The sequence below is a fragment of the Candoia aspera genome, chromosome 5 (genome assembly GCF_035149785.1).
Source record: "Candoia aspera isolate rCanAsp1 chromosome 5, rCanAsp1.hap2, whole genome shotgun sequence".
Taxonomy (NCBI): domain Eukaryota; kingdom Metazoa; phylum Chordata; class Lepidosauria; order Squamata; family Boidae; genus Candoia; species Candoia aspera.
Genome location: NC_086157.1, coordinates 67,808,432 through 67,831,779, shown reverse-complemented (window position 1 = coordinate 67,831,779; position 23,348 = coordinate 67,808,432). Strand labels below are relative to the sequence as shown.

The following is a 23,348-nucleotide window of genomic DNA, read 5'->3' as shown; positions in this document are numbered from 1 at the left end:
ACACACACACACATACATACATACACACACACACACAAATACACACACACACACACAGAGTATACACACACATACCCTTGGCGACTCTGTTATACATGAGCACAGCTCCCCCTCCACATGCATCTATATAAGTGCATCTATGTGTGACAAACTTGTAAGAGGTTTGAACATATTTTACAAAATTGAATAAGAATTGTGTGAAAATAATTTTAATTGTGTATTTCATTCAGAAGTTTCCTTTGCCTCCAAGGAACAGAATCTGGGATACCACATATTTCCCCTTTTGTTAGCTATTTAAAACAACAAAAATAAAAATAAACAACTAAATAACCCTTGTGAAATGTGTTTCTTTCATTAGGAAGAACATTTGTTACCTGATTCTCAGGATTTTTTTACCAATTTTTTACCAACTTCCTTTGTTTAAAAAATCATGTCTAGAAGATCTTAAGAAGTATGTAATGTGGCAAATATTACTAAATTCTTTTAAAGATGCTGTTTACTTGATTATTTCTTCTTTTCAAGTCAATTTACTTTTACAAACAACAGATTTAATTGTTTTACCCACTATCATGTCCCATTTTGTCCTCATAGCTCAGCATGCTGTCTTCCATGTAGGAGATGAATTCTAAAGTTAGAGTGGGCCTTTTAGCCTATGAAGTCCATCTCTCCCAAATTAAAATGGGAGAGAAACTCTCTAGCCTCCACTTGAATACAACTAGACAAGGGGAGAGCACCACCTCTCTGAGGAATTGGTTCCAGTATCAAACTATGGTATTCATCCCATCAGAATTTTTTTTCTCCTAATATTTAATCAAAATCATTTGCCATATAACTTAAATCTGTTGTTCTGTATCCTACATTTTCAGGTGACTGAGAGTATGATTCAACTTTCTGTATGTGATACTTTTATGTATTTAAAGTGCTAACATATCATCTCTCATTTGTTTAAATCTGCCCAAATCCTTCAAACTTTCTTCACAGGCCTTAGATTCTAGTTACCTGATGACCCTCATTGCCCTACTCAGTTCCAACTTATCTAAATCCTTAAAATTAGAACTGGTCATAATATTTGGGATAAAGTCTCACCAAGGCCAAATAAAGTGGAACTATTATTTCCTTTTATTTGAAAGCTATATTTCTGTTTATTCAGTCTAAATTTGTATTTATCTCTTTTGCAGTCACATCACTCTATTGGCTCATATTCAGTTTATGATTAATTATTCTTTCCTTAAGCTACATTCAAATATTACATTACAATTAGCTTTTGTTAAAATCAAGAATTCCAACATTATTTGTTCACAGTTCACTTCCTTAAGTTTCTGCTACTTCCAGCACTAGTTAGTATCAAGTCAAGGATAACTATTTCTCTGGAGCTTTCCTCCATCCTCTGAAGGAGGGTTAAAAAGTCAATTCTGAAAAATCACTTCTGAAAAAAAAAATGCTCTTTTTTCTGTTCTCACTAGCTATTTGTGGACATGTTCCCTTAGAACTAAAGTATTATTGACTGATTCTGTTCATACTTAACGTTATTATATACATACCTGTTGGTTTCTTTACTATACAAGAAATGTATCTTGACCTAATGTACACTAGAAAAACTGCATAGGAGAGGAAAAATAATCCTTCCCTTCAGCCCCTTTCATATGAAAATTCATCTTCCTGTGCAACTGAAGAGGGATGTTAAAACAGCATAATAGACTCTCATATTTTAATCTTCCTGCCTTGCTTGAGTGTGGGTGGGAGTGGGAGAATATATTTTTTGAGAAACAATGGGTCTAGAGGGAAGGATTAAATTTATGGTAGAATGCATTTAAGTTCCATAATACAGTAAAACAGAATCACTGTGGGAATCAATTATGAAAATTAAGAAAAAGCAGGGGATATCCAAAGCAAGTATGAGACAGAAGCCACCTCCAAGCTTAAAACAGCTGGCTCTGTTTCTAACAGGTTCCAGTCTTTTAAACTGAGTCAACTCAAAATTAGATTTATATTTCAATCTTATTGAATTCTTTAAGCATCCATATAGTAGCTGGCCTAACACATCATAGACCACTGAAAAAGCTCAGCTAGAAAAATAGCGTAGGTTTTGGGTTTTTTTTTTTTTTTTTTGCATTTTGAAATAGTTCTTATAATTACAACAATCTGAGTTTAAATCAGTTTTATCTCAAACAAATTTTCTGACTTTAATTTATTCTAGATCCTATTTCTTTGGAAGAAAAAAAAAAACATTAATATGGGTGTTTTTTTAAAAAAATCAGTAAGATAAACCCAAAGTATAAAATTATTTCTACAGCAGAAATGATCACAAACCAAGATGTTTCCAATATTGTTTAGGAATAGCAGAAATAAGACAACATTGTTGAATAATTTAGAGTATCTTTGAAGATCTTGAATAAATGACAACTAATACATTCACAAGGTGGTGCTAGAAAACAGCAACTAATTATAAAGGCAGTTTTCAATATAAGCATTTCAGTGAACTGAATAAAAAGGCTGATTATAAAAGGATTTAATTTGCAGGCATTTTTGGAGAGGCTGCTTGATAACACCAGCAACCATAACTTTTAAAGGGATGCACTTTTTTTTCTTCCTAGCATTTTTCCTGCATGTTCAGGGTCCACTTTTTCTGGATCAACCAAATGTTGATCGATTGGTTGTGACAAGAATTGACTGACTGACTGACTTGTTGCCTGAGCCTGACATTGGGAGCTGAGAGAAGGTGACTGGCCCAAAGTCATTTTTTAATTCAATAGAATTTTTTTATATGGGGTTATAGATAGGCTTCAGGTCTCCATTTCTGTTTACATATCATGAGCTTTATTACATTGGAGGAATAAGGCAGGAGGGAGATATAAACTCAATGCATCAACAATGTTCTGCAATTTAATAAGTGCATAAAGTTGATGATTTCTGGCTTCTACATTATCCAGAAAGAATTCATTGAATAACCAATTCAAAAGGGATAGGATATTTGTCCAATTTTTATTTTATTTTTAACATATAAAATAAAATGTCATAATGACTTTCATGCTATGTGTCTTTCTTCTATAACTTCTTCTGTGTGATTAATGTCATCTGGCAGCTGGACCAGTTAAACTGTCTGTCAAAGTAAAAGATCTCTTGTAACAGACTTCTAGAAAGAAACAAAGTCATATCTGATGGGTGGACTTTGATATTGAGATGGAAGCAATTGGTGAAAGAAAGAGTTATTAAATGTTGTTCTTCTCTCATATATACTATTGATTGATTGATTGATTGATTGATTGATTTTATAACCAGCATTTTATTTGGGAGTTCTGGTGATATACACAGGAGCTTCCTTTGATTTTATCCCCTGAATAATAACCCTGTGAAAAAGGCTGGGTTAAGAGAGAGTTGCCCAGTGAACTCTAATTTTGAGTGGTTTTGACTTTCAACCTCCTTAGTCCAAGTTCAATATTTTAACTGCCACACTATACAAATGATCCAGCAGATAGGGATATTCTAGCTAAAATCTGTACCCCATTAGTTTCTTCTCAGCTTGAATCTGTGTGTCTTTTTACCCTTTTGGTCAATGTTATTCTCAGCCCCATCTGCTACATTCAGATATTTAAAATTTTGAAATGTACCAGATATAACCAGGGATCTGTGGCAAAGAAGGAAGCATGGCATTAGCTGAATTATATTTTCCTAACATTGGAGAATATTCTATACCATTAGTGAGTATTAGATATCATTAGAAGAGATATGGAAGCCAGTTTGGTGTAGTGGTTAAAGGCATTAGGAAAGAAACCAGGAGACTATGAGTTCTAGTTCTGCCTCAGGCCCAAAGCCAGCTGGATGACCTTGGGCCAGTCACTTTCTGTCAGCCCTAGGAAGCAGACAGTGGTGAACCACTTCTGAAATGCTGCCAAGAAAACTGCAGGGAGTTGTCTAGGCAGTCAGCAGGAGTCAAAACTGACTTGAAGGGATGGGTGGATGGATGGATGGATGGATGGATATATATATAAACACACACACACACACACACGCAAACACACAAACATACACACACATAACAGATATGATGTGCGCTGTGATATGTAATAAAAGAAATAGGTATCTGAAATACTCCTGTATGACTGGGAACCAAATCTAATATACCAAATCCAAACTTAAAATGTATTTCAGAGTGCCTCCTTAGAAGTTATGTATTAAGTTAAACTTCATCACAGTTTAAGGCCTTCAATTTATCAGATGAAATACCTTCCAGCAAAAAAAATATAACTTGCAAACTTGATGGAATAAAAATTCCTTGAAACAGATAAATAATTTCCCAAGACTTTAAACATAAAACTCCAGTTCAAATTGTCAAAAGCTTTCTCTGCATCTAGGAAAATAAGAGCTGATTGACATCCATTATGATACTGAAAATATTCTATAATGTCCAAAATAATTCTTACATTGTCCTTTAGCTGTCTTTTGGGTAAGAACCCACATTGATCATGGTGGATAAATTCCTGTAAAATTTTCTTCATTCTTTCAGTCAGTATTGAAGCAAATATTTTATAGTCATTGTTCAGCAATGAAATTGGTCTGTAATTCTTAATTAGAGAAGGGTCTTGTCCTTCCTTTGGTAAAAGTGCAATGTTAGCTTCTTTCCATGAATCTGGCATTGTGGAATCTAACAAAATAGAGTTCATCAGTCTTTTAAAAGGCTGAAGAATCTGATCTTCAAAACTTCTATAATATAATGCAGGTAAACCATCAGGACCTGGTGCTTTTCCCAGTTTAGTTCTTTTTATGGCTTTGAGTATTTCAAAAGTAGTTATGGGATTATTCAATGTTGCTTTTTGTGACTGTGAAAGTTTTGATAAATCTTGTTTATTCAAATATTCATCTATCTTCTCCAAGGAGACTTCTTGTTCTTTAATACAGGTTAGAGAATAAACTATAAAATGCTTTATTAATCTTATCATAATCTAATAATTCCACATTTCTATCTTGAATCTTTAATATTACTTTCTTCTCTCTTTCTTTCCTCAATTTATGTACTAACCATCTTCCTGGTTTATTAGCAAATTCAAAATGTCTCTGTTTAACATATTTCAACTTTGTCTCTTTTTTTTTCACAGTCAACATTGACAATTGCTGATGTAATAACTTAAGTTGGTACACAATATTGTTATCTGTCAGTTTTTGTTTTTGTTTTTTTTGTAGTTCACTTTCTTTCATATTGATCTGATCCAAAACTGTTTGTAACTTTTGTTGAGATTTCTTCTTGAGGCTACAGTTATGATGGATAAAATGCCCCCTCATAACTGCTTTACTAGTATCCCAAACAGTTTTTAAATCTATTTCATTGTCCAAGTTAATATCAAAAAATCATTTAATTTCCTCTTACAATCCTCCACAACCTTTTCTTTTTGTAAAATTAATTCATTCAGTCTCCATCTATATGTCATGAATGTTTTCTTTATTGTCATACTTACAGGTTTATGATCAGGAAAAGTCTTTGGTAAAATATTTACTTTAGAAACTTTATTTGCCAAGTCCCTTGAAATCCGTATCATATCAATTCTTGAAAAAGATTTATGTCTCTCTGAATAAAAAAAGTATAATATTTTGCCAGTCCATTTTTGTATCTCCAAGAGTCTACCAATACCAAATTATCCATTAAAAAAAAAGGATTTTGGAATTTCCCTTGTTTAATTTTGATTGTTTCTCAGAAGTTCTGTCAATCAGTGGAGAAATAACTTCATTCCAGTCCCCCATTAAACACCAACTTTGGTACAAAAACGATGACAATTCATTCAAAAGTTGCATAATTTTTTTACTCTTATCTTCAGTTGGTACATATACTCCCACAATAATAAATTTAAGTCCATACAGTTCTACTTCAGTTGCTACGTATCTACCATTCCATCAGCTAATAATAAACGCAGTTTCAAATGTTGTTTTGTGGGTTTAGTTTCACTTTCCGAGTCAGAGGAGGAATTAGAAACTTATCATGCTGGGTTTGGAGAAATGAATCTCCAGCACAACTAAGCAGAGCGGGAAGAATCCACAATTCTGATTGGGTGAGATCCGGAGGGGGATTTGGATATGCCAATCGGAGTGTGCCAGAGACATGCTGAAAAGTGCATGAAGGAGAAGGCAGTCAGGTGACTCCAAGCATGCCAAGGAATGGAATAAAAGGCAGAAGCACAGACAGCAAGCTGCCGGAGACAACCGATCCTCTAGACCTGCAGCACCAGAAGAAGATTCCCTACCAACATTGGAAGTGGCATGTGATCGAAGAAGCAGCAGCGCCAGAGTTGAGTTCTGAGGAAAGGATTTTCACTCCCACTGCGATTGAGGAACCAGCATCACCCAAACTGCTACTGCTCTTTGCAAACCCCTGCAAATTTCAGGGGTTGTTACTTGCCTTGTTCAGGATCTGTGTTCATGGTACACACAGTGCTCTCAGCTGAGTCCAGCCTAGTTCTGAGTTTCAAGCCTTGCTCCAAATCTCCTGCCCAGTGAATCCAGCCAAGTCCAGGGCTTCCAGCTGAATCCAGTCTAGTTCCAAGTTCCATGCCTTGCTCCAAGCCTCCAGTCCATAGAATCCAGTCTAGTCTGGAGATTCTAGCCGAGTCTAGCCTTGCTCCAGTTTCAAGCCTTGTCAAGTCTTCAGTTCAGAGTACCCAGCCTAGTCTAGAACCCCAGCTGAGTCTAACCTGGCTCTGAGTTTGAGTCTTGTGCCTGTGATTCCACATATTTCAGTTTGCTGATCATAGCCTTGCATCCAGATCCACTGAGCCAGCCATCCTGTGTTGTGTTGTTCCAGGTTTATTCCAGTTTGAGATCTGCTGTCTCCAGTCCTTGTGTTCCATTTGGATCCAGTCTCACTCCCAGATAATACCTAGTGCTGTCTTGCTATATTGTCTAGCCTTGAATACTCCAGTCTTCTTATTCCAAGGACTTATTGATTGTAAATAGTTCTTAATAAAGAGTTTTATTGAGAATTTGTTTGGTGCATGGTCTGAACAGGACAGGTTTAACATATAATACAAGGCCATTAATTTTCTTCAAATCTGCTGAAATAAATTCTTGTCCCAATTTTTTATTCAAATATTTTATATATTTTTTTCCTTATATGAGTTCCTTGTAGTCATATCACATCATGTTTCATTTTTTTCAGATAATGATTTTTTTTCTTCTTTTTGGAGAGGTGTTTGCCCCATTTATATTCCATGTGAGACAGTTCAAGGTCATTTTTATGCAAACAACCCACCAAAGTCTTTGGATATAGCACACATCTCTTCATCTTGTACTGTGGAATCCATTTGTTTAGTTTCAGATGCGACCTTTTCAGTTGCATCCTGCTCCAGCTTAGTTCCATGCTTGACAAGGAAATTTTTGGCTTTAGGGATTGAAGTTAGTCTAAACCTTTGTTGTTGGTAAGTGAAGCTTACCCCTTCCAATTTCTCCCATTCCATTCTTTTTCAAACATCAGTTAAAAAGGTATATTCTTTTCTCTTCCTTAAAATTCTCACAGGAACTTCTTTCAGTACAATTATATCCACTTTGTCAATATTAAGTTTAGAGTCAAAGTGGCCTTGTGGGACCAGTTTTCTTGTTTTTCTCCTGGCAAACTGAACAAGAACATCTCTTCGCTTGTTATTTATAGTTGCGTACCTGGAGTTAATGCAAAAGACTTATTTCTATTTCTTCCATTATTTGTCATCTTCCCATTCAATTAAAGCTGCCAAAGCATGTGAAATCTTATTTTTAAGACTCTCCTCCTTGGCTTCAGGAATCTCCCTGAGACTTAAGCAAAAAAATTTATCCCTTAATTCAAGCAGTGCAATTTTGTCAAGTTCTTTCTCCCTTTCACTTTTCAATACATCAACTCTGCTAGTTACTTGTTTCACATCTCCTTCCATTTTCCCTAATTTCTGCTCCAATATTTTTTTGAAATCAGTAAATCTTGTATCCATCTTTTTGCCAAGAACCTCGAAAGATTGGGCAATAGACTGTGTAGATTTAGCTGTGAACTCCTCAGACATGCTCTTTAATCCATATATGTATATGTATATGTAAACTTGAATGCTTTAAAATGTAATACTTTGGTTCCCTCTACATAGTGACCAACAATAATACTTATAGTGGAAGATGACTCCAGTAATAGAAACTAATTGAAGAGGAGAGAAATTTCCAATTACAGAGTATCCTATTACAAAGCCACAAGTTGAAATGGAAAGTCTTTCTTTATCAGTATTTAAAGAAAGTAACAAATCCAGCTTAAAAAAACAACTGCAATAGATACTTTCCCACAGCAACTAAAAAAAGACCAGTTCCAAATCCAATAAAATCTTTTACTTAATATATATATATATATATATATATATATATATATATATATATATATATATATAATATAAAATACAACATTTATTCCCTTAAAAAATATCCTCCAGCAAGGAGCAGCTGTCCACAGGGCACAAGGAATGTTTCCTTGAATTCTCCATTCCCAGAGTATATTTTTTGTCTCTAAGGTCCTGCCTGAGCCACCAGACAAACACCGCATTGTCGATCCTAATCCCAGTACGACCGATAACTCTGCGATTTTCATCCACCAGAAGTTGATTCCTTCTGTTCCCTTTTCTTGTCCTTTGAGATTTGAAGCCTCAAGATATCTGCTAAAAAAATACTTGGAAAGACGCTTTCACAGTGAAAAGCAAGACACTCATATTTCATAATTAAGATAAGTGACAGAACCTTGTATTCTACTTATGAGAATTTCACTATTTTTTTTTCTTTGAGGAAAAAAATCATTTCAATCAAATGGAATTAGAAAATTTGCATGGGAATAACTTGGGAAGCAATTTTTGGTAGAGTGTGAAATCATTCAGTAATATTAGTAATGTATAAAACTATATACAGTATGTACACACACACATACATGCCAAGTTCCTGCTTCAACTTTGTTTGTTCCAAGTACTTCCTTTGCTACCTATTCCCTTAATGACTTATAGTGGCTTGCTCCCTACAAACAAAAATAAACACCTCTCCATAAATATAATTAAAATAAAACAATATTAAAACAATGAAATGTTAAAACAATTAAAATGCCTGTTAAATCACAAGTGTGATTTAATACACCTCCCACCCACCAAACAGACTGGAAATGTTTTAACTCCAATGCCAGTTTGTCCCATAACATGGCCTCACCATAGAGAAAACAGAGTTAACTGTAAGTATCAAATATATCCGCAACAAGATATACAGAATCTAGGAACTGATAATCTATGAATACAGGATTGAGTAGGAAAAGGGGATCCTATAAGTAGTTTGGTCTTAAGCTATATATATACTATTGGGAAGCACCCTGAATTGAATTCAGAAGGCAACCAGAACACAGTGAAGTTGTTTCAACATGGGAGTTGTGTAGGATATTTAGGAGGCGACACTTATCACCAGTGCTGCCAAATTTGGGGCCAGTACACACTGGATTGGACAGCAACCTTTCAGCATTAATGTCTAATACCACTCCAAGAGACAGGAACAGAACTGCCACAAAGCAGCACCTTTAACCTCCAGCTTTATCATAAACACCAACCAAATGCCACCATGGTCAATGGCTTCAAAAACTGCACAGAGGTCCAGGAGTATCACATGATCAATCTCCCCCATCTCTTCCTTAATGTCAGGTCATTGATAAAGACCATGCCAAATCCAGTTCTAAATTCTGACTGAAAGGGGTCAAGATAATCTATCTCATTTAAGACCTCCTACAACTGCAACACCAATGTCTTCTTCCTCAGCTGGCTAAATATGGATTATTTTACCCTGGCCAAGAGTTCATGAAATCATTTAGTCTAAAAATGGTTTCTTAAGCAAGGGTTTCACCTCCACCTCCATTAATGGGATATGAAACTTCACCTACAAACCAAAATATTAATAATATCAGTGGGAGGAAATCTTTAGAGGTCCTTTTCATCCAAGCTGCAGAGGGAAATTTATTGATACATTTGCTAGATTTTTGTCTCTCCTTTTGTTCTGGAGCTCAAGGTGGCACTGTTTTCCTTCTTCCTATTTTCTCACGCAATGATAACCCTGGATTGAGTGGCTAGCTAATGTCAGCCAGTGAGCCTTCATGGTGACATGGACTTGAACCTAGGTAGGTCCAGTACTAGTCCAACATCTTAATGTCATGAATAGATGCAGATTAGATGCAAGGATGTTATCTACTTCCTCATGACATAATTCAACATTATTAGATGGTTCAGTGACTATGAACAGTATTGAGATAACAGAACTACAAGGAAAAAGGAAATTATATTTATTCATCATTTATCTTTATTTTTAGTTATTTATCATAGATATATCACCATGGCTGTGCTTGGCTTGTAGCTTAGAACTCCCTCAATCCACTCTAATTAGGCGAGCTGCAACTTAACTTATTTAATGAGAACCTGCCCCTGCCCAAAAGTCAATACCTAAAACACATTAAACATATAATTTAACATTTGTGAACATATAATTTAATCTTCAAATCTGAGACTTAGAAATACTACTTCCATACTAACAGAAATGTACCAGTAGTGCAAAACCAGTAAATTATACAGTTTGTCAATTTTGCATGACTGGGTAAGGAACTATGCAGATCATTAGATACTATAATTGACAATCTCTCTGGCTTTTGAGATTTCATACATGATCCATAACTTATGCATTAAGCCATGGAAACTAGAAGCAACAACAGTAATTCTTGGAAAGCATATTTTGCATTTAATATTGATTCTTGCAGATTTCTTTGCATTTCTACAGCTTGCAGGAAATACTGTAGAAGTCTGGCTGTAATAAGACATAGTACAATGACAATATTCTACAGCTATAGGATGCTAAACAATACATGCTATGAAGTTTATTTTTAATTCATTTTGCAGAGATTTTCCATCCCTTCATCCTGTACTAATTTCACAGATTCATAGCTTTCAGGTCAATTGAAATAATGAGCTTCTATCCTTCTTACTGCATGGATTTTCAAAATTGCTCAAGCAAAGTATATAGTGCATTTTATAACCATTATTAAGAATGTAAACTTACTATTGTTGTGTCAATACAATATTGAAATTATGCTGTCGGGGTACATAATGTTTGGAACAGAAGGATTGCTTCCCATTTTCTACTTTCCGAGCATTTATAAAAGAATTAGTCAATAAAAACAAATGTTTTCCAAAATTGGCTTAGTATTTTTATGTTCTTTTGAATCTTCCTACACATATGTGCAGCTTTGTATTTCTCCCTACCCACCCATCCCCTGAAAAAAAGCTCTTTGCTTGATGACAGAAATTACAGTGCAGATACTAGATACTGACTTCCATAAAGAACCACAATCTTTTACATTGTTTCTAAATACATATTTATTCAGAAGTAAAATTTTCAGGGTCAAGGACAATCTGAACAATAAATATACTTTTAGAAAGCAGTCTTTAAGAGATTGGCTGATATTCAGAATTGTTATGAAAAAATGGTTGGCAAAGAACATTGTACCATTTTATTGCAATATTTGGCACAAGAGATAATATTGCAACATCAGTTACCTGCCAAATGCAAACCCAGAAAAAAAATGAGATTAAAAAAAAGTATTAGTAGGCTAGGCTGCACCTGTTATTCTGCCCTGAAGCCAATATTGGCCACTACATCATGAAAATGAAACAAATGTTGTTGCTGCTCATGAGAGTTGAATGTCAATCAGACTGGTTTCTTTATGGTCTACCACAGAATGTTCATAAAGCTATAGGTTTTCCATCTGTTCCTGAAAAGGCAAATACTTAAGAAGTCAGGGTACAATACTTAAAATACCTTCTGAAAAAAGTGTGTCTTTGACCCAATTAACACTGCTGGTTTATTGCCTTGGGAGAATCATATTTTTCAATGTCTGAAAGTAACCATAATGTCAAAATAACAGTTAAATAGTTAATAATAAAGGTATTTTTTCAATGACATTGATATTTTATTTGACAAATAGCTATCAAGTTGCAAAAGGGCAAAACAAGATTACCCAATAAAAATGGAATACAGTAAAATAGTGAGTGGAATTTAGTATTCCTGAATTGAAGCCCAAATCATCATTCATTATAGCAACATGACGTCAAAGATAATACCATACAAAACCATCATCTCTTTTCTTTTGTTGCTCAAATTCCAGTAGTGTATTAACGTATATGCATACTTTACAGACAGCAGATAGACCATAAGTATTTGATAGGGTGGTTCACATGGTTTTTCACAACCTATTATAAAAATATAATTTTTGTATACCCTCAATTTTCATACAAATTTTCCTGCAATTTGGGGGGTGATGGGTTCAAGGAATAAATGTTTATGAAATTGTACACAGACTTTAAAAGAATAACTGTAATCCTTTCTCCTTGTTGTTAGGATTGCAGGGCCTTCTTTTTGTACTATGGTTACCGCTATATCAGGTGGGAGAAATAGCTCAAGCACAATCATTGTTCAAATATCCAGATTGTTACATGAAAACTGAATCTTACTTTAAAGAGGTAACATCAAAAAATTTCAATTCTACAAATATAGAAAAAAATAAGCAAAGAGACGTTTTTGCTTCAGTTCATAGGTTCCCCTCCTACACTACTTTTAGTTGCATATGAAGAATAAGAAGCCTCTTAACCTTATTTTTAGGGTGACCATATGTCCCATTTTGAATGGGACAGTCCTGTTCTTTTGACATTTCCAGACCGTGTCATCGTTTTAATATAAATGTCCATTTTGCCCTGTTTTCTTAAAAACCTTACTTAAAAATGTGAAAGTTCCCATGAACCTGTCAGAATGCAGTCTGACTTTGAGTGGAAGGAGGAGGAGCTCAGCAGAAACAGCAGGAAAAAAGCCACAGAGCTCAACCTGGGGGGAAACCATAAAAGTAAAACACAGGATCAGGAGATAGGTGGTGATCAAAGGGTGAGCCGACTGGCTTCTGCCTTGAAACGGCAGGAAGAAAAGAATGTAAAAGCACAGCCAAAGGAGGAATGTCTTGTCGGGGACAACCATTCACTAGACTCTCCAGCCCAGCCTTGCCTCTCTCAAACAAAGGAATCTGAAGAGTCCCAGCCCAAGAAAACCAGAGAAGTTCCTGCCTTCCGATTCAGCCTGTAACCCAGACCTGCCCCGTTTTGCCATCCAATGTCCCATTTTTAACCCCATCCCATTTTGCCATCCCATTGTCCAGTTTTTGTCTCAAGGAAATATGGTCAGCCTATTTATTTTTGAACAAAAGCAGTGTGGAAAAGGTCCCTTTAAGTACTATGTCAAAAGAATATTATTTACCAGTATATTTAAATGAATAATAATTGATGTTTTTAATCTTTTAAAAACTTGAATGTCATCTCCATCTCTTGTAATAGCTATTAGGCTGTTGTGTGCTATTTATTGTTTTAGTTAATATAATATGCAAGTATTACTGATTGAAATCAGAAAGGTTAGCTCTAGTCACTCTCTCTCAGCCCAACTCACTTCACAGGGTTGCTGTTGTGGGGAAAATAGGAGGAGGAAGGAGTATTCGATATGTTTACCACCTTGGGTTATTTATCAAAATAATAAAGTCAGGATAGAAAATAAATAAATAAATAAATAAATAAATAAATAAAGTATAGCTACAAACATTAATTAGAGCGGAGTTACACATTATTACAATTTCTTAATAAAAAATATATATATTTTGCCAGTTCTTATATTTCATGCATATATTCATTCTATGATTATCTCTATATCTATAAAGGATTGTATATTATTATTGTTATTATTAACACAGATTCTCAGACAACTGATAACAAGTATCACATACTATGTTTGTCTGATGTTATCCTAGATGTGTAGAGTGAAAACTTGCTGATGAAAAGCTAGATTGTTATGCTGTTCTGAGTTAGTTATTAAGTTTTAATTTTATTGGCTGCCATGCCACATTATTCCATATGTGCTATTCTATAACTCCTAGTCTAACAGTGTTTAACAGTGCTTTTCAGCAGACTAGTCCACTAGTCCTCATTTGGAGGGCACAGATTAGAAGTGACTATATTACACTGTTCCTCTTTTAAAAGCAAATAGAACTTCTAAAGTACTTTTTAACAAGGAACTCACAGTTCCTTCACTAGTTCATCCAGATTAGGAATGTAAGGGTCAGTCTAAGAAGTAGTAGCACAATATAACATTTTAAAAAGTAGAAAGGATTATTTAATTACAGTGATTCATGCAACCCCTTTATAATTCCATCATAGACAATGGCATTCAAGTTGATATATAATATCTATCTCATAAAAGAAAGGCAATCACTGTGATCATAATGGTCTTCATGTTCTTTAACCATCTTCCTTATCCATGAGAAAGACTACCACATCATTAGGCTTGTAGAGAGAACTCCTGCACTTTATTTTGATAAACTGGCATATGAGAATATAATCTACCTAAGCCTAGATTTTTAATAAATGATTACTACTATCAATCATGTATTTCATAGTTACTTAGAACCAAATGTTTAAAAGAAAAGAACACTCTAATATATTTCAAATAACTTAAAATTAAAAGTATATAATGTATAATGATGAAATGATGAAAGGCAGGTGGTAGAATTTTGGAATGTTCTGACTACTCTGTTCTGTTCTTGCTTTCCTCCTGGTCATGTGAATTAGAATAGAGTTACTACTATTAGGAAAGAATTATCAAAAATATGTTCCACGTGATTACCCTAAATCGTTACTCTTTCTATTCTATTTTCTGAAAACAGAGAACAGGTCAGATTTAGGGTGGGTAGGAGAAGCCAGTCAAAGAAAGATTGAATTAAAAAGAAATGGGAAATATTAAATTACAGTCTTCAATGAAATGTATACGTGCATACCCACCACACATAAAAAAATTCCCCAGTGCATCCTGATGGGCAGAATGCCACTGACTGTTCCATTTAAGTCCCCTCAGTATGTCTGGTCACATGGTCCAGTGCAAAAACCTGCACCATGCTTTCCAGTGCACACATGCCCACACACATACACACACACAGAGGCAACAGACTAGAATATAGACACATGCCTCCTATGGCCACTTCCAGTAAAAGAATTGGAAAGAATTCCATGCTTACCCTGCCTTGTTATCGCAGGAACTTTGCAAATCACTACACTTCAGATCCAAATTAGAGATGATACAGTTCCCAAACATTCTTGCTTAGGAACTGACATATTGCTTAGTTTAGTTACTTCAAGATCGCTTCTCAGCCTTTTGGCTAAGATCAAGTGTAGTCCTTCAAGATCCCATATAATGAATTTGTAAATTATGGATGTTTTGAACATGAAACCATAGTTTAACCTATTCTTGTGGGCACTTGTCCTGTTAACTCTGCTTTTCTTTTCTAAACAGCTATCAAAATCTTTGTTGTAAAATGAGAATTTTCCATTGTTTCCTTTGCAAGTTCTTTTGCACAATGTGTGTAGAACAGGATGTGTGTTAATGTTGTAAGTTCTTACATGAAAGGAGAGGTGCATATTTTCTAAGACTTATTTTCTGAAGCATAGCAAATACAAAATGTAGATAAAGTAATTTGAAGAGTTAGGAACAAACAATGGAAAAGCTTCATTTTTGAAGAAATTTGACTAGAGATACAGTAATTCTGATAAAATATGCACATTAAACTTGGTAAAATATGTGTTTACTTAACATAGGCAGCCCACAATCTATGTCTGCATCTCTCAAATTGCATGGATACCAGAGAATGCAAAAAATGGTTGTGAGAGAATGACTTGTATTTAAAAAAAAGAGTTAAATTGAATAATGCATTGTCAACAGCATTTTATTATCTTAATGGTAGTTTTGATATCAGTATGTTGTCAAGATGATATTTATGAACCACATTGAATTTGTGAAACGAAAAGACTGAAGCTTGAATCATTTTAATCTTCACTGATTCAAATATTTTAGAAGTGTGCAATTCTCCCTGAAATCATTTTATCCTTTCTTTTGGTTTCACTTTGAAGCATGCCTTTTGGTTCATTTCTCAGATACAAAATTTGAAATTTATCTTCCAGGCAGAATTGTTCTATTAATTAAGGAACACACTTCAAATTCTTTAACATACTTATGGGTGACTTGGAAGTACATTATCTCCCAGGCAGCTTTCTGAGCTGTTATCTGACTTTCACACTATGCTCATATCTTCTCCATCACACTCATGATTCTTTGGCTTTTAATTTTGTTTGTTTTGTTGTTCTGTGGTGGATTAAAACTTATCTCTTTTCAACAAAAATTCAAGATCACTTAAGCAGCCCAGTTTCCTTTTTCCTTTCACCAAGGCAGAGACAAAGTTGTCAGCACTGTTTGGAGATGCATGTTCTCCATAACTTAAGGTGTAGATAAATACCCATTTTAAAGCAAAAAAAACAGGATCTTGTTTAACTTCTTCCAAAACAGCCAAATCAAATTGAGTTTATACAGGTGCAAGTAGAGGGAGTGAACACAGCAGTTACACAGTGGTTACTTTAGTATTTACTGTATGTTTATTATTTAATAAAATAATCACATACATATGGATTTTATGATTGAATACTAACTCCTAATTTGGTTTTCAAGGCCGGTTTGTGCGTGCGCGCACACACATACACACACACACTAGATGAACATTAAAAGGCACCAAGTTGTTTGCCATCTGCAACTGGTGAGTTCATTTGGGCTTCTTTTGATAACAGATTGCATGATGAACTAAATCAAAATAAAATAATGCACTGAACAGCACGAGAAAGGACCTTGAAATTTTAGAAGTGTGCATGGATATAGTAAGCTTTAGGAAGTTGTTACAAGGTGGTCTTTGAAGTTGATCTCAAAGCTGTAACGAATGCAAAATGCTATCAGTACATCACTGAAGCTATAATAAACACATATTTTCTGAAGTACATAAATAGGGATGCCACCAATCCAAATTCAAGATGGTTGTTCTGAGGACTTGGATCTCATGGATTACCTTATTACCATCACTGACATAGTTCTGGTTCAATTTTTGTAGATTTGGCATAGTTTAAATTTATTTAAATTCTGAATTGCTTTACTTTTGCATTTTTGCATATATAGCTATATTAGTTTATTTTCCTTCATTTTGAGGTTTTTTTCACAATCAGTTTGTGTAGCGATTTCAGAATAGCAATTTTGTTAGTTTCATCCTTGACTCAGTCTTTAACTTTTTGACAACAGTGCTCCATGCCTCCATTATATGTACTGTTGAAACCACACCTCCATGTGTAAAATTAATTTTGAGCTTGAAGAACATAGAAATCACAACAAATGGAAACAGAAATACTGAAACGTCCCAAGGCATTGAATATTATAGTTTGCTAGCTCCACTAACTTCATTCACTTTTCTTCTGAAGAAGAATTGTGAGGTCTATGTTAAGTGACTGTCTATTAGTGATGCTGCTATATTTCTACATCTATATTTCTATGGCTCCAGAAGTCATCTGGAGTACAATTCAGTAAATTCATTTCGTATGCATACAGATGTAAAATGCAAATCCCCAGAATGATGGTACTAGATAATTATAGCAAAAGATACTAGGACAATTGAGGGTGACAAAGACGCAGGGCAGCCCACATCACTTAAATAAATATTCTGTTACAGGATCATGAATTTTGACTTGGCATTACAAATATGTTTTCAGGATAGGTTTTTGTATCAAAGTAAATCCTACTTAGGTATTCTTTTCTTTCATAATGGTATGATTGTATGGATGACATGGCCAGAAGAGATCTTGAAAGAATAATCAGAAACTTAGAATTCCTGGGCAGAAAGGTGAAGGAACTGGGAACACAAGTAGTTTTTTCATTAATCTTTGAATATCAAAGCACAAGAAGTTGAAACAGAATCAAAAGTTATGGAAGTCAACAACTGTTTATAAAAACTGTCACCAAGAAGGTCTTTGCTATGCTATCTTCATGGCAGGCTCCTAGGAAAGATGGGCTCCTTCTTACTAACATGGAAAAGCAAGTGTTTGGCAGGTGCCTTGACAGTTTTTTTCAGGGAGGAATTAAAAACAGGGAATGTGGCATAAGCCCAGAATTGTACTTGCAGCCAATACTGGGCCCAGAAAACAGAACACAAGGGGAGAAGCAAGAGGGTGGGACCTAGAGTTTCATGGGACATTGAAATATAGAAGCCAATATGTGGCGCCACTCAAAACATCAGAGGTTGGTAAGATTATACTCATGATTTGTCACGTACCAATCAGAAGTTACAACTTAATAAAAAAGGAACAGAATCCAATAACAGAAAGGGAGTAGGTATTGTGCTGTGTATAAAAATGTATACTGGAACAAAAATGTACAAATTGGCACATGGAAATTCTGCTGAAGATATTTGGGTAAGAATAATAGGAGAGAGAAACAAAAGTGAATTCTTTACAGACCACCTAGGCAGGCAGAAGATATGGAGACCTTCATGTCAGTTCTCCAATCTTTCAAAGGATTATGAAACAGTGGTAACAGGGAGATTTCACTTATCTTGACATATGCCAGAAATATAACTCTGCAAAATTGAACATGTTGTCCTTAAATTGGTGATATCCAGCAGAGAAGGAATTGAGAAAATCAGTACACTGGACTTCAGAAGAGCAGATTTTGATGTGCAAGACGGATGGGAAGTCTTACAAAACAATACTGAATGTACAATCACAAATAATTATGATAAGAAAGAAAAAAAGAGATTAAATCTAAATACATTCTCTAAAATGTTGAAAGGAAAAAGGGTGTGTATAGGAAATAGAAGGGGGGTACAGAACAAATGCTAGAATATAAGGTAAGAGTTGTATCAGAAAGGCTAAAGTCCAGAATGAGCTTCAGCTTTGAGATATATTAGAAACAATTAAAATGTTCTTTGGGTACAAAAAACAAAAACAAAAACAAAAAAGAGTATGGCCTTTGCAAGAAGAATGTGGTGAATTGGAAATGGGTAATGGCGGAAAGGCAGAACATAGCTCCTACTCTGCATTTGTCTTCTTTCAGAAGGCAAATAAAGCCATAGCTGATGATTACTATGCAATTGAGAAAAGGAAGGAGCTGCAGCTTAATGTAGACTAGGAGAAAGTAAGACAGAACTTTGTTGTTGTTTATTTGTTTAGTTGCTTCCGACTCTTCGTGACTTCATGGACCAGCCCATGCCAGAGCTTCCTGTCAGTCGTCAATACCCCCAGCTCCCCCAGGGACGAGTCTGTCACCTCTAGAATATCATCCATCCATCTTGCCCTTGGTCGGCCCCTCTTCCTTTTGCCTTCCACTCTCCCTAGCATCAGCATCTTCTCCAGGGTGTCCTGTCTTCTCATTATGTCGCCCAAGTATTTCAGTTTTGCCTTTAATATCATTCCCTCAAGTGAGCAGTCTAGCTTTATTTCCTGGAGTATGGACTGGTTTGATCTTCTGGCAGTCCAAGGCACTCTCAGAATTTTCCTCCAACACCAATGTTCAAAAGCATCTATCTTCCTTCTCTCAGCCTTCCTTAAGGTCCAGCTCTCACAGCCATATGTTACTATGGGAAACACCATTGCTTTAACTATGCAGACCTTTGTTGTCAGTGTGATGTCTCTGCTCTTAACTATTTTATCGAGATTGGTCATTGCTGTTCTCCCAAGAATTAAGCGTCTTCTGATTTCCTGACTGCAGTCAGCATCTGCAGTAATCTTCGCACCTAGAAATACAAAGTCTTTCACTGCTTCTACATTTTCTCCCTCTATTTGCCAGTTATCAATCAAGCTGGTTGCCATAAACTTGGTTTTTTTGAGGTTTAGCTGCAAGCCAGCTTTTGCACTTTCTTCTTTCACCTTCATCATAAGGCTCCTCAGTTCCTCTTCGCTTTCAGCCATCAAAGTGGTATCATCTGCATATCTGAGATTGTTAATGTTTCCTCCAGCGATTTTAACTCCAGCCTCGGATTCCTCAAGCCCAGCATGTCGCATGATGTGTTCTGCATACAAGTTGAATAGGTAGGGTGAGAGTATACAGCCCTGTCGTACTTCTTTCCCAATCTTAAACCAGCCCATTGTTCCGTGGTCTGTTCTTACTGTTACTACGTGGTCGTTATACAGATTCTTCAGGAGGCAGAAAAGATGACTTGGTATCCCCATACCACTAAGAACTTGCCACAATTTGTTATGGTCCACACAGTCAAAGGCTTTAGAATAGTCAATAAAACAGAAATAGATGTTTTTCTGAAACTCCCTGGCTTTTTCCATTATCCAGTGGATATTGGCAATTTGGTCCCTAGTTCCTCTGCCTTTTCTAAACCCAGCTTGTACATCTGGCAATTCTTGCTCCATGAATTGCTGAAGTCTACCTTGCAGGATCTTGAGCATTACCTTACTTGGCATGTGAAATGAGTGCCACTGTTCGATAGTTTGAACATTCTTTAGTGTTTCCCTTTTTTGGAATGGGGATATAAGTTGATTTTTTCCAATCTGATGGCCATTCTTGTGTTTTCCAAATTTGCTGTCATATAGCATGCATTACTTTGACAGCATCATCTTGCAAGATTTTGAACAGTTCAGCTGGGATGCCGTCGTCTCCTACTGCCTTGTTATTAGCAATGCTTCTTAAGGCCCATTCAAACTCACTCTTCAGGATGTCTGGCTCTAGCTCACTGACCACACCGTCAAAGCTATCCCTGATATTGTTATCCTTCCTATACAGGTCTTCCGTATATTCTTGCCACCTTTTCTTGATCTCTTCTTCTTCTGTTAGGTCCTTGCCATCTTTGTTTTTGATCATACCCATTTTTGCCTGGAATTTACCTCTGATGTTTCTAATTTTCTGGAAGAGGTCTCTTGTCCTTCCTATTCTATTGTCTTCTTCCACTTCTGCGCATTGCTTGTTTAAAAATAATTCCTTATCTCTTCTGGCTAACCTCTGGAATTTTGCATTTAATTGGGCATATCTCCCCCATCACTGTTGCCTTTTGCTTTCCTTCTTTCTTGGGCTACTTCCAGTGTCTCAGCAGACAGCCATTTTGCCTTCTTGGTTTTCTCTTTCTTTGGGATGTATTTTGTTGCCGCCTCTTGAACAATGTTACGGACTTCTGTCCATAGTTCTTCTGGGACCCTATCTACTAAGTACAGTCCCTTAAATCGATTCTTCACCTCCACTGCATATTCCTTAGGAATATTAGTGAGCTCATATCTAGCTGATCTGTGGGTCTTCCCTAATCTCTTTAGTCTGATCCTAAATTGTGCAAGAAGAAGTTCGTGATCTGAACTACAGTCTGCTCCAGGTCTTGTTTTTACCAACTGTATAGATGTCCACCACTTTTGGCTGCAAAGGATGTAGTCAATCTGGTTTTGGTGTTGTCCATCTGGGGAAGTCCATGTATAAAGCCATCTCTTAGGTTGCTGGGAGAGAGTGTTTGTTATGCACATTGAGTTGTCTTGGCAAAATTCTATCAGACTATGTCCTGCTTCATTTTGTTTACCCAGGCCATGCTTACCTGTAATTCCAGATGTCATTTGACTGCCCACCTTAGCATTCCAGTCTCCCGTGATGAAAATAACATGTTTTTTAGGTGTGTTGTCCTGTAGGTGCTGCAGATCCTCATAGAACTGCTCTACTTCAGCTTCTTCAGCATTTGTGGTTGGGGCGTATATTTGGATCACTGTGATGTTAGATGGCTTGCCCTGAATTCGAATTGTGATCATTCTATAGTTTTTTGGATTGTATCCGAGCATTGCTTTAGCCACTTGACTATTAATTATGAAGGCTACTCCATTTCTTCTGTGGTCCTCTTGTCCACAGTAGTAGATTTGGTGGTCATTTGATGTGAAGTGGCCCATTCCAGTCCATTTCAGTTCATTGACGCCCAGAATGTCTATCTTTAATCTTGACATCTCACCAATTACCACATCCAATTTGCCCTGGCTCATAGATCTTACATTCCAGGTTCCAATGGTGTATTGATCCTTAGAACATCGGATTCGCCGGTCACCACCAGCACTGTCGGCCTCTAGCCTTCCTTTCAGCTTTGAGCTAGCTTTGTCATCACGTCTGGGGCTAGTTGAACTTATCCTCTGTTCCTCCCCAGTAGCATTTTGACCATCTTCTGACCTGGGGGTCTCATCTTCCGATGGTATACCGACATATCTCTGGTTGTACTGATCCATTTAGTTTTCACGGCAAGAATGCTGGGGTGGATTGCCATTACCTTCCCCAGGGATCGCATTTAGTCTGACCTCTCTGCCATGACCTTCCCATCTTGGGTGGCCCTTCACGGTTTAGCTCATGGCATCACTGAGGTGCTCAAGCTCCAGCACCACGACAAGGTAACAATCCTTTGCTGAAGAAGAGAGAACTTAGTTAATTTAAATGAATTCTGGTATCCAGCACTGGGTGGATTATATTGTAGGGTAATGTACCAGCAAGATTATTACAGACTTGCTCTGTCTTCAAGAACTCCTGGATGACTGATGAGGTCCCACAAATCAGGAGAAAAACAAATGTTGTACCCATATTTAAGAAGGAAAAGGACTCTGTAACATATGTACCTCTGAACTTAATGTCTATACTAGGTATGTTCTTCTACTTGGATAACCATTTTACAACTGTGTTCTGGTTAGACTATGAGATGACCAGAGGAGAGTAGAGTGGAATTCTTTATTTACAATACAACTATATACAAATGGTGATAGTCCTTTAAATAATAGTTCAGTTCAATTCAAACCCTAACGGGCAATGACAGAGTTTTTGGCAAAACAGTGAAGTCAGGTTCAGCTGTAGGACACACCAAGGTGGTGGGACTGGACTCGACTAGGAAGCACAGCAAGGTGGCCAGGCACTGTTTAACTGCAAGCTGAAGCACGGTGACTGGCCAGGACTCGATGGGAGACCGTGGCAAGGTGGCAAGGCAGGACTCAGCAGGAGTTGGCGGCAAAGTGACTGGGCTAGGTACAATGGAAGTTCCTGGCCAGGTGGCACAATGGGACTTGGTGGGAGATGGCGACAAGGTGCCTGGACCAGCCTTGGATGGAGAACATGGAAAGACTCAAAGTAAAACTATGGATCACAATGAGGATCACAACTGGACTCTGTGGCAAGGTGGCAAGACTTGACTTGGCTGGACTCCATGGCAAGGTGGTGAGATTCAACTCGACTGGGCTTTGTGGCAGGGCAGAAGGGCTTGACTTGACTGGGCTGGGTGACAAGACAGCGAAGCAGGACTTGACTGGATTTTGTGGTGAGGCAAGAAGACAAGGCTTGGCTGAGGCTTGCTGCAAGGTATCAAGGCAATTATCGGGGGGATGGGAAGGGTCTGGTTCTGTAGCGGCTACACAGCAGGGCTCTGATAATGATTCTGGCTTTCCTGAGAAGCTCAGTAGAACATT

At 36.5% G+C, this 23,348-nt stretch overlaps 1 non-coding gene across 1 annotated transcript; it reads left to right on the top strand.

Moving 5' to 3' along the window:
* Positions 1-15,215: 15,215 nt before the first annotated feature.
* Positions 15,216-15,403, top strand: LOC134499393 (U2 spliceosomal RNA). The gene has a single exon (XR_010068122.1). It is a non-coding gene; the product is annotated as a U2 spliceosomal RNA (small nuclear RNA).
* The last annotated feature ends 7,945 nt before the right edge of the window (positions 15,404-23,348 follow it).